Raw genomic sequence first — 16158 nt, forward strand, 5'->3', positions numbered from 1 at the left:
CGATATTCATGCTCAAGGACTTCACACGGCTGCCCCACCCATGGCTGTTGCTCCGTCCATCCTCGTTTTGCGTGCTTGTTTCAACTTGTCGCTCCGTAACTTATTAGTCAATGTATTTTATTCCGGGATTATTTTAATTTAATTTCATCCGTGATTCCCGTCAGTTTTATTAAAATTCCCCCCCCCCTTCCACGCATCATTAAAGGAATTAAATGTTTGTGAGTGAGATACGTTATAATATAATGGAAGAGAATGGTACCTAATGAGCTTAAATTGTCTTATTGCCGAAATATGGAGTTGAAGATAGTCGTATGCTTAGAAATTTGAGTTTTTAAGAGGCAACTTTAGGGCGTATGTTCGTAGGAAAGTTAATAGGGTGAGGCAAAAATTTTAGTTTTGGGAGTTTTTAATGATTAGTTATGATAACTAAAGAAGAAATGTACAGGGTTATTTGGATTTTATGGTGGTAAAAGAGGATTAGATAGTGCATGAATTTAAATTGGATCGATAAGTTACGTAAGGGAGAAAATAATTGAAGTATATTTGGGGGGGGGGGGGAACTATTGTTAAGAATTGTTTGGAATTAGTTAAGGAGTAAAGAGAAAATAGCCGAGCCTTAAGGATTAAATAGTAAGAATAATGATTTGGCTTGATAGGTGGTTTAATACGAGTAAGGTGTATATGAGGGTTGATGTGACCTTAAGAATTTTGAAATTTGATTGTTGTTTATGCATTTGGTGTGACCTTAAGAATTTTGACATTGATTGTTGTTTATTCAGACACTATTTAGTTTAATTTCCGCTGTAGTTGTTTTTAATGTACTTTGTATTATTTATTTACTTAATTATCTCGTTGAAATTTTGTAATAAAACCTTTTGAGGCACTTTAATTACATCGTCTTAAAGTACTTGGTAATTGTTTGTCTTTATACTTACTACCTAAGGCAACTGAGATGGTAACACCTGTATTTACTTGAGAATATCTTGCTAAGGGCTCTTAAATAAATGGGGGTGTTACAGTGGAGGACCCACTCAACCACATTCGGGCCTTCAAAGATTACATGTCTATCAAGGGGGTCAAACAATAACTTTTCATCTGAATCTTTCCATCATCCCTGAAACCAATTCCCCGCCAATGGTATTATTCCCTCGACCCCAAGAGCATTAGCACTTGGGATGAAGTCGCCGTCGAATTTTCTAAACAGTACGCTGACAACGTCGAAATCCAAGCCAACACCCGCACTCTTGAAGTCCTAATTCAGAATGATAAGGAAGGGTTCATAGAATTCCTAACCCGTTGGAGGAGGGTAATAACTCAATTGGTTAGTAAGCCGAGTGAATCAGCTCTGGTGGAGAAGTTTGTCAACAATCTCCGTCCAGTCTATGCCAACTTGCTGAGATACCAAAATATCTAAACGTTCTAGGACCTACAAATCCTCGGAACCTGCATTGAAGACGACCTCCGCAAGGTTGTCCTAACCAAAACCACCGGTAGAGGCTTACCAGAGATCTACATCAACCGGATCTCATCCTTATGGTCAGACAAACAAAATCGATGAGGTCAACCTCCTCGAACTAACCACGAAGACAACTGAGCGTCCTCAAAGGGTATTCACAAACTTGGGATCCAACCAATGCCAGTGCCCTAAAAAGACTCATGGACCAAGGGAAACTACAACCGATTGGACTCACTTCGGACCCGCCCGAAGCCAAGAAAACCCGTTTTTAGAATCCAAATGCCTACTGCCAATACCACAAAGGTAAAGGTAACAACACGGAAGCCTCCTTTAAACTGAAGCACGCCATTCAAGATATGATTGAGAAAAGGGAATTACCTTTACCTTTACCAACAAAACCAAATAACAAGACATACCCCTTAAGAATCCATGCTATCTCTAATGATGAGCCGACCTTGGATTGCTCACACCTCATCCTGCCGATTGATGACGAGGTGAATGTCTTGGAAAAGGACACCCCGGTCGGGATATTTAGTTAAGCGCCGCAACCATGCTCACCATGTTCCAACAGGTTAAAGAAGCCATAGCCAGTCTCTCAGAAAAGATTACCCGACTTGAGGACGCCTACCACCGAATTATTTTCAACCCACCAACACCACGCCCAAGGGAGGGTCCTCCGATCACCCAAAACTCCCAAATCCAGAACGGATCGCTCCCGCGACCATTCTGGCATGCACCCCACAATAACCAACCCCACAATAATCAATCCCACAAAACTACCCCCATAAGAACCTCCCCTACAAATACTACCCGCCAAGGAATACCCCTCCGAGGTACCCTCGAGATCCCGAAATCAACGGTATCTGGAGAGACGACGCAGAGGATGTTTACGGGAAAGGGCAAATAGGTAAACTGAGATCGGTCCCCTTACCTGGTCCAGGTGCCCCTACGAGAATCAGAACAATTCAACAGTCGTTCCAACAACGAATGACCAAATCGTCCCAGACATGGACACTCAACCCAAGGTTCCCGAGAAATCTATTCTTAAATAACTGCAAAAGGCGAAGGCCAAAATTTCAATTTGGCAACTGATTGCCACATCCTTCGAACATCGGCAGGCTTTGCTACAAGCTTTGGGAGAGTTGACGGTTTCCTCCATCTCCTCCCCTAAAGAAGTGGTAGCGCACATGAAAAGGGATGTCCCCGACCTGAGCAACCTGGTCATCTTCTCTGAGGAAGATATCCCTTCATTCGGAGCCAATCATAACCCGACCCTGTACATCACAGTAAAATGCCTCAAGAAGAATGTGCCTATTGTTTTGGTGGATGATGGATCTACGGTCAATGTCATTCCCCTCACGATGGCTCATAGACTGGGTATCAAGGAAGCTAACTTGGTTCCAACTAATCAAAGAGTTCGCGCTTATGACGACACTCGTCGTAAAGTCGCGGGGCTTATCACCTTGAGCATTGTAACTGGACCTCTGGAAAGACAAGCCAGCTTTCAGGTGGTTGATATCAACGCCTATTTCAACATGCTTCTGGGATGCCCCTGGATTCACGCCGCCACGACCATCACCTCAAACCTTCATCAGAAAATCAAGGTCCCTTTCAACGGCAAAACAATCATAATTCCCACCTCCCCGATCAAGGCTATCATAAAGAAGGGAATGGCCTCTCAGGTCATTGAAGAGGACGATAGCGAAATGTGGGGATTCCAAACTATGAATGCCCTAACCGATGAATCAGCTTCCTTTGATTGTGACCCGTTCTCGAACCTCACAGTCAACCGCATTTTGATGCGCCAGGGTTATTTCCCAAGCCTACCTCTCAATCCGCTGAAGTGCACCTTGCCTCCTTTGAAACAGGCCAAGGTCCCCAACATTCCCTTCGGGCTAGGCTATGAGCCGACCGATGAAGACATCCAGGAAATGAATCCCCTAATACGGAAGCGCAAAAAGCACGGAGTCATACTCCGTCCCTACCATCTGACTCTCAACGTATACTTCATCATCGAGGGAGAATCCCAGCTCTACAACGGCTTTCTTGTGCCAATATATGAGTCCGTAGCAAAGGTCAAACACCCGGGCGTAGAGGTCTTTCAAGACTTCTACTTCATCCTCGACAACACCAAAGTTGTGTAGACGCAATTTGAATCAACCCTGTGCCTTGACGGACAAGCCGTCAGTCTTCTCTTTAGAGAAGATAGTTTCAAGCACCTCGGCTACGAGGACATCATCAACATCGCTCTGAAAGACAACCAGTTTGATCCCACTGCCATAATCTCTGATGTTGACCCAGAGAAAGTTACACAAGGCTGGAGGAAAACTGTTAAGTGGACCGATCGTCAAGGCCGCATTTTCAAGATCATAACTGGAGAGGGCCTTATGTTCAAAGAAGGAAGTGAAGATGAGAAAGAGTCTGGGTCTGAGTCAGTGTCAGAGTCTGTCTTAGCTCCTAGGACTCTTGATGTCCCGGTCAATGTCCCTTTTCCACTGATTTATCACAAACTTGTGGCTACCTTAGAGGCTAAGTCAACTAGGGTCAACCCCACTCCCATAGAAGGTAGCAACCTGTAGCTTATTCCAGGGGCCACCTCCTCTATTGTGTCGCCTCTGGCTACCAATGAGATGTCTGTTTTTTCCGAGCTTTTCGCTCAAGTCAACTTAATGAACGCTAAGTTTGCTTATAACTCGTCCCAATTTAACTACAATGCAATTCTGAACGAATATGTGGAATTTGACTTGAGTGACTACCCACCTCACCTAGCCAAAGAACTCGAAAAACGAGAATATAGGACCCCCGTCATTGAGGAGACCGAACCTATTAACGTAGGGACCGATAATACGCCTCAAGAACATAGGATATGGACCACCCTTGACCCCTCGGAAAGACAACAGTTCATCGACCTCTTTCACGAATACAAGGACCTGTTCGCTTGGTCCTACAAAGACATCCCTGAGATCGACAAGGAGATTGCAGAGGATAGGATACCCATTAGACCCGGGGATAAGCCCGTGAAGCAAAAGTTGCGCCGTATGCGCCCTGAAAATCAAGGAGGAGGTATACAAATAGTTCAAAGCCGGATTCATGAAAGTTTCAGAATACTCTGACTGGGTGGCCAACATATTCCCTGTACCCTAGAAAGACGGGAGAATTCGGGTTTGCGTCGACTTTAGAGACCTAAACAAAGCAAGTCCAAAAGACGACTTTCCTCTACAACATGTTGACATCCTGGTGGATAACATCGCTGAGCACGCCCTATTATCATTTATGGACGGGTATGCTGGGTACAACCAGATCAAAATGGCCGAGGAAGACATCCACAAGACTGCATTCACTACACAGTGGGGTTACATATTGCTACACTATCATGCCCTTTCGCCTAATCAACGCCGGAGCAACCTACCAAAGAACTGCCACCACTCTCCTACATGACATAATGCACAAGTAAGTGGAGGTATATCTCGATGACATGATCGTCAAATCAAAAGAACGAGACGGCCACATCAGCGCCCTTCGAAAATTCTTCGCTCGCCTTCGAAAATACAACATGAGACTAAATCCTCAGAAGTGTGCATTCGGAGTAACCTCCGGAAAACGCTTGGGACATGTCGTCAGCAAAAGGGGCATCAAAATCGATCCTACCAAAATCAAGGCTCTCCAACAAATGCCCCGACCTAAGAACGAGAAGGAGATTCGAGGGACGACGATTGTCAAAAGGCCTTCGACAGGATAAAGGAAATCGTATCCAAGCCTCCTGTCCTCATGCCACCTCAGCGGGGAATTCCCTTATCCCTATACCTGATACATCCAACTGGAAAAGACATGCCTTACCCTGATCTGGTCAACAAAGAAGCTGCGACATTACATGCTCAGCTATACGGTTCACATCTACTCCGAGATGGACTCGGTCAAATACATCTTCGAAAAACCTGTACTAAACGGAAAGCTGTCTAGATGGACACTCATGCTATCCGAAGTTGACCTCAAATTCGTACCCCTCAAGGTTATCAAGGGAAGACCAGTCGCCGATTTTCTAGTAGAAAACCCCGTCAACGAGGATACAACGACCGACACATGGTCACTTCCTGATGAAGACATCCTTTGTGCCGACACCGATGCATGGGACCTATACTTCAACGGTGCATCAAATCTTAGAGGCTTCGGGGAAGGAATCCTTCTAATATCACCGGAAGGGTAGCACGTTCCGATCTTAGCCAAGCTATAATTCACCGTCACCAACAATGTCGCCGAATATGAAGTGCAGCAGAAGCCAGGGCCACACTGATCATGGAGCAGGCAACAATCCCAGTCACACTACCCTGTTAACAACCCAGCCAAGCCTGCTTTGGGAGGAATCGAGTACCAGTACAAGCTCAACACCCAGCTGCCACCTTGGCCAGCTGAAACATTGACCAACTAAGATCAAGAAAGTCCTACGGAGCCAGGTCTAATTAACCCTGCAATCAAGAGAAAATCAAACTGAAAGTCAAGCTGCTAAAAGGGACATAAAGCATAAAGCATATTGCCATTTTTGGCTAAGCAAAGAAGGAGCTGTTGCTGAGGTGCTTTTGCTTGTCTCTCCGTCTTTTTGATACCACCTAAGGGCCAAAGTCAAGGACCCTATTTCACCTATTCGTCCTTATACTTCCAGCCAAAGCAACACAGCAGCCTAGGAAGCAGCATGTCACTATCAGTGCAGAATATCTGTTGTTTAATTGCAGTTTTCCTTTAAATCATTTTTTCATCATTGTAAAATATTTCCAGCACTTTTTTTATGTCCTAAGAACTAATCCTTGCCCTTGGATGAGATTTCTAGGTTAAAATTTGTAACAGAATTCCAAGAGGAAGGCCTATATAAGGACCTCTCCTCCAATTGCATTCAGGCAGCTTTGATGAATATTAAACCTCAGTTTTCTCTCAATTTTAAATCTCTATGACTTGTTCTTAGTCAGTAGTTAAGAGTCAGGCCTGTTAACATCTTATGCTTAGATAGTAGGTGTTGAACAAAGTCTGTTAGTGAGGTTCATTCAATCTTGTGCTAAGGTTGTGGGTTGTTTGGCTCTGCTGTTGGCTTGAGTTGGTATTTATTTGTGCCTGGCTGTGATAAATTTCACTTTAAGTTGTCCAAATTATTAACTTGCTTCCCTGTGAGTATTCTGTGGGATTTGAGTTGATAATTATATCCCGTGGTCCTTGGTCAGTCTCAGACATCAGTCCTGTGTCTAGTTGTCTGATTTTTTCTGTCAGGCAGTCTTTATTATTTTACCAAAAATACTTAGAGTCCTTCAACTTTCCTGAAATTTTAGTCAGGGTTAGTTTATTAATTTAACTAGATTGTCACCAAATTTCATGATTTTAGCAGGCCATTTGGTATTTTTAATCAAATTCTGAAAGTTCATTGCATTCTGAAAACACCAGAACAGTTGGTCTCATTTAATGTTTAAATCTTTGTGTTAGGCCTGGGGTTTGACACTGCATGAAACATGCCTCATCGGCCTACAAGCAGCCATAACACTTCGCATTAAGAGATTGAGGGTCCACGGCGATTCCTCACTCATCATCAATCAGGTGTCCGGATCATGGAAAATCCGAAGTGAAAGCGTAGAACCTTGCTAAGCAAAAATCAATCAAGAGGCCTAATTCTTCGACCAAGTTAGCTACTACCACTTGCCACGGGAGGAAAACCAATTTGCTGATGCCCTAGAAAAACTTGTAGCGCTCGTCAACATACCTGACGACATGACATCAATGCCCTTATGTGTCGAGAGAAGGAGCGAGCCAGCTCACATCTGCGCCATCAACAACGACGAGGAGAACCATGTCGAACCTTGGTACCAAGACATCCTCAACTACAAAACCAAAAACGAATTCCCTCCTAACTCTGATACAAGAGGACAAAGAGCCATCCGTTTACTTGCATCACAATTCGTGATAAACCAAGAACAACTATACAAAAGAACACCCCAAGGTATCCTTCCCCTTTACATTGATCACCAAAAAGCCAAAAAAGTCATGGAAGAGGTTCATGACGGAGAATGTGGTCCTCACATGAGCGCAATGATGCTAGCCCGAAAAATCATGCGGTTAGGCTACTACTGGACCACCATGGAAGCCGATTCCAGAAATTACGTAAAATATTGCCACAATTGCCAGATCTTCGCCAACATACAACACATACCACCATCCCTTTTATACACCATGACATCGCCGTGTAGATACCTCATTTCTGCACCTCCCGCTAACAACCCAGTGATGATTGGGTCGCATGTTTGATATGCGGAACGATTTTATGATAGTTCGTAAGTTCATTGACAAGTGATAGCTCAAACACTCGATTCAACCTCATGGTCATCATCTACGCACCGATACGGTCGTTTTGACAGTAATTAGAGTTCATTTGGAGTCCAGGTCAAAAATCGCTGCATTTTCTAAAAACCGTTTAAATGCTGAGTCGGAATGTTCCGGAGTGTTCTAGAATTCTCTGGATATTTATTCCTAATTAAATATAATATTTTTAAGGAAATATCTTCCGTATATTGTGTTTCACGGAATAAGGAAGTGTATAACTAACGAAATTCCATAACAAAAATTAGGAAATATTTCTTGTTGAGGAGGAAACCTCCGGGGAAATGACGCAGCAGGTGCCGCGTCTCTTCCAAGAGTCGTAGTGGCTGCTGCGCCTCTTCCCCAGCCCTCTTTTCACGCTTTCCGGAATATTTTCGTGATTTGTTTCCATATACGTGCCATAAATAAACTTCTTCGTGTGTTTAGTATAAATAGAGGCCTTCGGTCTCCATATTTGGCACGCGAGTGTCCGCCCTTCTCTTCTCTCTTTGCATTCTAGACCACGCTTTTGATTTCGACGCCTACGTGCTTGATCAATTGACCACATAAGGTCAGATCATTATGAGTCCCAGTCACATTGCATAGACCGACCAATTTGACCAACTTCACCTTAATCAACTTAATTAATCTTTTAAGTCCTTTAACAAGTGCAGTTTCCACGCATATTCGAGTCGATCAAGCACTAAACGATAACTTTAGTCAATCCCGTTTCTTCAAACATGTAAGTCTGAGGGTGTAAAATCCCGTTTTATTTATTGTACTTTTATTTTGTATAATTAATGTAAGGTCTATGCCAAAAGCACGTTCAAAACCGTCTAAAAAACGATAGTTTAAAACCATATTTATAAAACAGCAAAGATCTGACGTCGAGAAGAAACGCAATTGCAGTTGCGCCTCTTCGATGGGTCGCAGCATCTGTTGTGCCTCTTCCCGAGGCTATCGCTGCTCTTGCTCTTCTTCTTCTTCCTCGACCCTCTGCAATTTTCTATTTCTCTTATTTCTTTCGTTTCTTTTGTTCGTTTCAGTACATAAATCATGTTTTATTAATCCTTCTCAAATCATAACGTTTAATTCGACATAAATCCCTTATAATTCAATATTTGCGGGTTTTTGTCGTCTATTTCAAACACGGATTTTAGAGGCTCGATTCGTTCATATCGATTCTCTGGGATTCGTCTGTTTGTACATAGTTTATTTAATTTCAATTTATTTGATCCAATTTCGTTTTCAAGTTCGAGTTTGTTCCTTATTAAATCCGACGTGAGTTCGTTATAATCATGTAACCGCTGTAAATTCTCACCTTTAATTCGTTTTATGACGATTCCAGATGCATGTAATCTGCTAAATTACTTCAACTTGAGTCTATTATCAAAAATCGATGTGAAATTTACCAATGAACATTAACAATATGCGGTTCTGACTTCGCAGATAGAGCCCAACTGGAGAACAGACGCAGGATGAGCTGCGCCTCTTCCAGAGGACGCAGCAGATGCTGCGCCTGTTCTGGGTTGGTTTCTGTCCCTGAACTCTTTCTCGCTTTGACGTAGTTCCTAATTACGGTTTTTAATCAACTATTAATCGTATTATCGCTCCTAATCTGCCGTATTTTCATATTTTATTTAGTTTCTTATTTTCTTTTATTTTCTTCTTAAAAATCCCGTTTTGACCGTGCCTTTGACGTAGATCAAATAATCCTTGTAATTATTGTAATTTTAATTATTGAAATTTGTTTTATTATTATTTAATTGTATGGAATTCACATGTAATTGAATCTAACATCGACTTCGACCCAATTTGTTTGCTAATTACGTGTTAACCGACATAGTATAATTTCACATGCCAGGGTTAATCTATGCTTTTTGCATTGCATGCATTACATCGACAACATATCAAATATGAACAATTTCCCTAATCATTAGTAGAGGCCGCTATCGAGGCGGGCGAGATTAGGTGTTCGATTAAAGAGATTCCTAATATGTACCCTCACCCCTTACTCCAGTTATCTCTGGACATTCGTGTTCATTGGCATCTTCGAGAGTCCTTCTAGACAGAGAATTCTAAGGGCAACGAGTTCTTAGTGTCTATGTCATTACTTTGTGTCTTGACATGGCGCGAGGTATTCGAACGGTTTCCAATTTTTCCACAATAAATTGGTGGTGACTCCACAAATGCAGGCTTATTCAACCTTTCACCGGTTTCAATGCCTCACCAATCGGTAACGGCCCATGACGTGCTTTGGCAAACCCAAGTCTCGGTGGGAGAAGTGCCGACGCCTCGAGACAAACGCGGGGGTGACCTATGTCCACAGTTTGGCGACTCCGCTGGGGATGATACACTTACGTGTTACCTAGGGTGAAACTTGAACAAGGTTAGGGAATAGTTTATACAAGACAGTTATCAGTTTTCATTACTCGACCTTCTTAGGTCGTTTCATCCGGTCTTCCTAGGCTTAACCAAACCCATTCGCCCTATCGTCCGTCTGAACGGGCCAAATTATTATCTGGGCCTAAGGATAGATAGCGATTGACATCAACCATACCATGGTACCTACTCATTTTTGTATCAAGGGCTTTCACTACTCGAGAAAATGGACTAGGAACCGACCTTACTCATGTTTAGCACGTACCTCTCCACAGACCAAGGTTTGATTGCATGGTATTCCAACCCATCTTTTAAACCCAAACCCTTTAAATGCACTCAGCATACGGTTATAATGCCTGTATGTATGTTTGTATCATATACGTGATCACCGTTTTGTAAACAAAACCATGACGAAATTTTGTAAAATAAAATCCTTTTCAAAATGTAAATATTTTCGAAAATGGCCTAAAATAGCGCAAAATAAGCCGAAACTTTGTCCAAATGTCAAGTCAAAATTCGGGCCTCAAAACCCATTTCAAACCTCACTTCGAGTCAGCACTCCTACAACTACACTATAGTTGTCTAGGACAAACATTTCAAAATTTGTCATTTTCAAACCTCACTTAACACAGTGGCACACGCCCACTTCACGAGTTGGGTCTTTTTGAGTAAGTGTGAGAAAATGGTCGATCGTGTTTTGATTCGTCGTCGATCTCTTATCCTCAGTTCAAAAATGGTGGGAACTAGTCACGGAAGCATTAATCGTCAACCTCAACCATCTGTAAATGGTAATGATCAAATCCTAGCTGCACTCATTCATCTCCAGACAAGCCAAGACCAAGCTTATGCTCGCCCTAATGCCATTAAAGGCCGAATTTTCGCCGTAGAAACTAAACTTCCTCTTGCATAGGATGCCATTCCTAACATGGTCATACCCGATAATATCCCACCTTTTGTTGGACAACAAGAAGTCAATCTTCCACCAGGTCCTACTAAAGCTGAAAGCGACTCCAATATTTGGAGGAGCAACTAATGTATCTCAAAAGGGATGACATCTACAGGGAAAACAACCGCACGTAAGTATGAGGTAGTAAACGCTCAACTGCCAACTAACTTGAACATGACCGATATCCCGAAGTTTAAGGGGCATGAAAACCCATTGAGCCATATTCGTGCCTTCAAAGATTATATGTCTATCAAAGGCATCAAGCTAGAGATGTTCCTAAGGATCTTTCTTTCATCTCTTGATACTATTCCTAAGCAATGGTTCTACTCTTTGGAACACAAGAAAATCGCTACTTGGGATGATGCTGCAATTAAGTTCACCAAACAGTATGCAGATAATGCAGAAATTCAAGTCAATATGCGTACTCTAGAGGTTCTTACCCAAAATGAGAAAGAAGAATTCACCGACTTCGTAAGTAGGTGGAGAAAGACTAGCACACAACTCGTCGAACGCCCAGACGAGGCTACACTTGTTGAAAAGTTCGTGGACAACTTAAGGCCAATCTATGCGAACCACCTAAGATACCAAAACATAAAGTCTTTCAAGGACTTAACTGTATTAGGCACAAGAATTGAAGACGACATCCATAAAGGACTCTTGTCCAAAACAGTAGGTCGCGGATATCAAGGCGCAACGAGTCGTTCTTATGGCTTTACTAGCAAGACTGACGAGGTCAACCTTGTCGAATCATCTACCAAGAAGAATAACCCGCAAAGGAAGTTCACCAACGTTGGTGACTCGTACACCAACGCTCTAAAAAGACTGATGAAACAAGGCAAGCTCCAACCTATAGGACCTACGCGTGACCCAGAGAAGAAGACTAAGTTCTAGGATGAGAATGCCTACTGCGAGTACCATAGAGGCAAAAGGCACGATACAGAGAAATGTTTCAAATTGAAACATGTCATTGAGGATATGATTGACGATGGGTGCTTGCCTATACCTCCTGCAAGTAAGCATAATAATACTCAGAATCCTCTTGGAATCCTGATGATCATAGATGAGGAATCCACCTTGGATTGTTCATACCTCATTTCTCCAGCTAAAGAGGAGGTCAATGCACTAGATAATGGGGAGAGTTATTCCACCATCTCCCCTACTATCGTTGATTTTGTCGCATGGGCAAAACGTGTAAGTAGGCAAGTTTCAGAGCTAGAAGATATAGTGGCATCCCTACGTATTCCAAACACTATACCTAGGGAAAACAGGTTAGCAACTCCAATCTTATCTTAAGAATCCACAATGCAAGAAGTGATCGCAGTGACCGACAATCTAGTCGAGCAAATAATCAGCTTAGAACATGAAATCATAAGTTTAAGAGAGCTCAATATTGTCAATGGAGTTTGGGAGGACGATGATGAAGATGTTTACCTCACAGAACACCCTCTAGTCAAGGCTAGTGAAGATCAAGATGTAGACCACCTTACTCGCTCAAGACGTCCATATCAAAACATCACTCAAACAAATGCTCCAGTTACTACTAACACCAATGTCATCAAATCAAACTATGGCGAAGATACTTCTCCTGAACATTTATTAAAACAACTTCAAAAGACAAAGGCTGATCTTTCAGTGGGCAACTAGTTGCAAGTTCATTTCCTCATCGCCAGGCTTTACTACAAGTATTGGCTAAATTGAACGTAGCACATAACTCTACACTAGATGACGTTGTCAACCTAGTCTTCCAAGACTCAGTCAAGCTAAGTAACCCAGTTACTTTCTCAGATGAGGACTTGGCTCCCTTTGGTGTCACTCATAACCTTGCTCTATACATCACAGTCACATGCTTGAACAAAAATGTACCCATGGCTTTGGTGGATGATGGCTCCGTAGTCAACGTCATACCACTAAAAACAGCATACAACTTAGGCATGAAAGAATCAGACTGGACTCCTACTAACCAAGGCGTTCGCGCATACGATAGAACACGACGTAAAGTGGTGGGGGCTAGTTAACCTTAGTGTGGCCACTGGGCCAATCGAGTGAAAGGTCAATTTTCAGATAGTGGACATAGAGGCATCTTTCAATATACTTTTGGATAGGCCCTGGATTCACTCTTCTGTTGGAGTATATGTCCTCAACAATAGCGTGATCACATATTTAAATCTCATATTAAGAATACACAAGGGATGATTCACTACATTGTCAACTGATCAACATTTATCGATAACAATTGGCTGACTAGAGTTTGACGTTACTGTCGTTTGACGGTGGTGATCAGTTGATCCCTTAAGGTCACACCGATAGGACAATTCCCTTAACTGATAAGTTAATTGATTGTATGTCGATACAGATTAATTAAATCCTTAAATTTAACAAATTTTCTATCAATGAGTGAGAGTTATATATCTTATTGTAATGTGATTTAATAAGATTCAATTTAGTAATTAATATATTATATTACTAAAATTGATTAATGTTTATGAAACATTTGACATAAGAACAATTTGTTAATCATAATTGCAAAATACTGTAGATTTTATTAACTAGACTTAATGCGACCCATTTTATATACGTGTAATTGTGAATTACTTGTTAATTTGTTAAATGTTATTTATTTGATTTAAAATGATATTTAATTTGTTAAATATGCATTAAAATGTCTAATGACATGTTACATGTCACATGACCTACAATATTACAATTGACAAATTACGAAAATAAAATAGAAGTCCATTTTATGGTAAAGGGACCGGTTCTATGGGTACGGTGTTAGGGTTGTGTGTAGTTGATTATTTGAAGGATTAAAAATAATCATTACATCTATAACACCTAAACCTAGACTATTATTTTGGTAAGACAAAAATCAAAAGCCATTGGCTTCCCCATGCCATGCAAACCGGCCACCCCCTCCCTTTAATAAGAGAATTAGTTCTCTTATTATGAGATCAATGCTCATGCTCAAAAGAGACTACTCTCCATCTTCCGTAAAAATAGTTTTTAAGTTTCAAATTTGTTCATTAAATCTAAGAAAAATAAATATATTACTATAGTAGTAATATTATTAGTATTAGATTCATCATTTAAGGATACTAATATATTTTACCTAGTTAGTAAATATATTAGTGTTAAGGGTATGTCTTGGGTGGAACTAAAAAGAGAGTTTCTACTTTGAAACTTGGAGGATCATCCTTATATTCATAGCTCAAGAACAAGGTTGAAAGGAGTCTATCCTTGTGCCCATATTTCCGTCTCATTCAAATATGAGGAAAAATCGTTTTCTCTTTTTACTCTTATTTTGTTTGCATGCAACTAGATTCTTCACATCTAAATTAATTAGTAACTTAGATCTACATTAGAAATTTCTAATAAGAGGGTTAAAGAACCTAAGAATTGATATCAGAGCTTTGTTGTTGCATGCAAATCATTTTTTGAGTTTTTTACGAGTTATTTAATGACTAAAATAAAAAACGGAAAATTTGTGTAAATATGACATATGCACACTTACCAAGTTATACACGTCATACTAATCATCCCGCCAATCCCTGGCCGGGGCAGCCTCAATCCGAAGGTGAGTAAACACACACTACATTACCAAAAGGTAATGTCTGCCTCAACATATAGTTGAGTGATATCCACCAGATGGCCTGCAGACCAATTTGGGGCCTGCCTCGAGTAAACACGATAAAAATCGTCTGCCAGAATAAATTTGAAATACGTTACCCGAAGACTCTTACCATGACGTCTGCCATTAAAACCTCAATAATAATCTACATCACCACGAAGGGATGTCTGCCAGTATTAAACTGAATAACCAATGCAATAACAGTAACGCCATCATAACTAATCCAACCAGCCAAAGCTTAAATCCATCCAACATATACAATATAATTCCCCCTTCCAACAATTTCAATGATATCAACCCACACAATTCTCATATGATCAATTCATTTAATATAACCCATCTAACAAACATTATCGAGTAAAAGTTGAGTAGGATTTATCCCTACCTGGCAAGCGATTCCAATTATCCAGCTTAAGCAATCCAAATAATTAAAGCAATGCGACCCGATTATAATTTCTTCACAAATCGACCTAATCAAAATATTATAATTATTCCATCAATTATTAATTATTACTTCTCATTACTATTTATAAATTTATATTCATTATTCCAATTAATTACTTATTATTATTATTATTATTATTATTATTATTATTATTATTATTATTATTATTATTATTATTATTATTATTATTATTATTATTATTATTATTATTATTATTATTATTAATTATTAATTATTAATTATTAATTATTACTTCTCATTACTATTTATAAACCCGAGTCACCCAAGTCAAAACTCGTCACAAACAAAAAAGTCAACCCATTTACCCAACCCCCAAAACACGTGAAACCCTCCTACCATGCACACCCATGTACCACGACTAACACCCGAGCTCAACCCTTCGCTCAAACCCCCTTCCTTTAGCCACCTATTACGCCACCCCCAGCCACCTTCATCACCACCCAACCTGCCTCACCCTATCCTGCACCTCGACCAACCCCGACAACCCTTAACCACTAGCTAAAACACCCCCTGCAACCCACACCTATACGCCCTAGCTGACCCCCGAAAACCCGACACGAAAACAACTAAACACCACCAACTCAGCACCCTACTGCCAACATGACCACCCGTGGCCACCACCGTGGTCTCCCTTGACCCACAGTGGTCCCACCACCTGCTACAACCAACCAGAACGACACAAATAATCCCCTTAAAACCCCTCCCCCGGTCTCACGATTTCCGACCACCACCAGCACCAACCACCTTCTGCCGCCACGCCAACACCACCACCATTGTCGACTAACTACCCTCGTCACAACCCCACCTTACCCAGGTCAAGTCTCGGCAATTATAGGGTTCAATTACCCATCCAAAACCCCACGACCAACTCGCAACACCTCCCCGACCAGCCGCCTGCCACCGCCACCCTAGGCCTTCCCAGACACCACCACCACACCTATTCCAACCCTTGC

Source organism: Silene latifolia, chromosome 3 (assembly GCF_048544455.1).
Source record: "Silene latifolia isolate original U9 population chromosome 3, ASM4854445v1, whole genome shotgun sequence".
Taxonomy (NCBI): Eukaryota; Viridiplantae; Streptophyta; class Magnoliopsida; order Caryophyllales; family Caryophyllaceae; genus Silene; species Silene latifolia.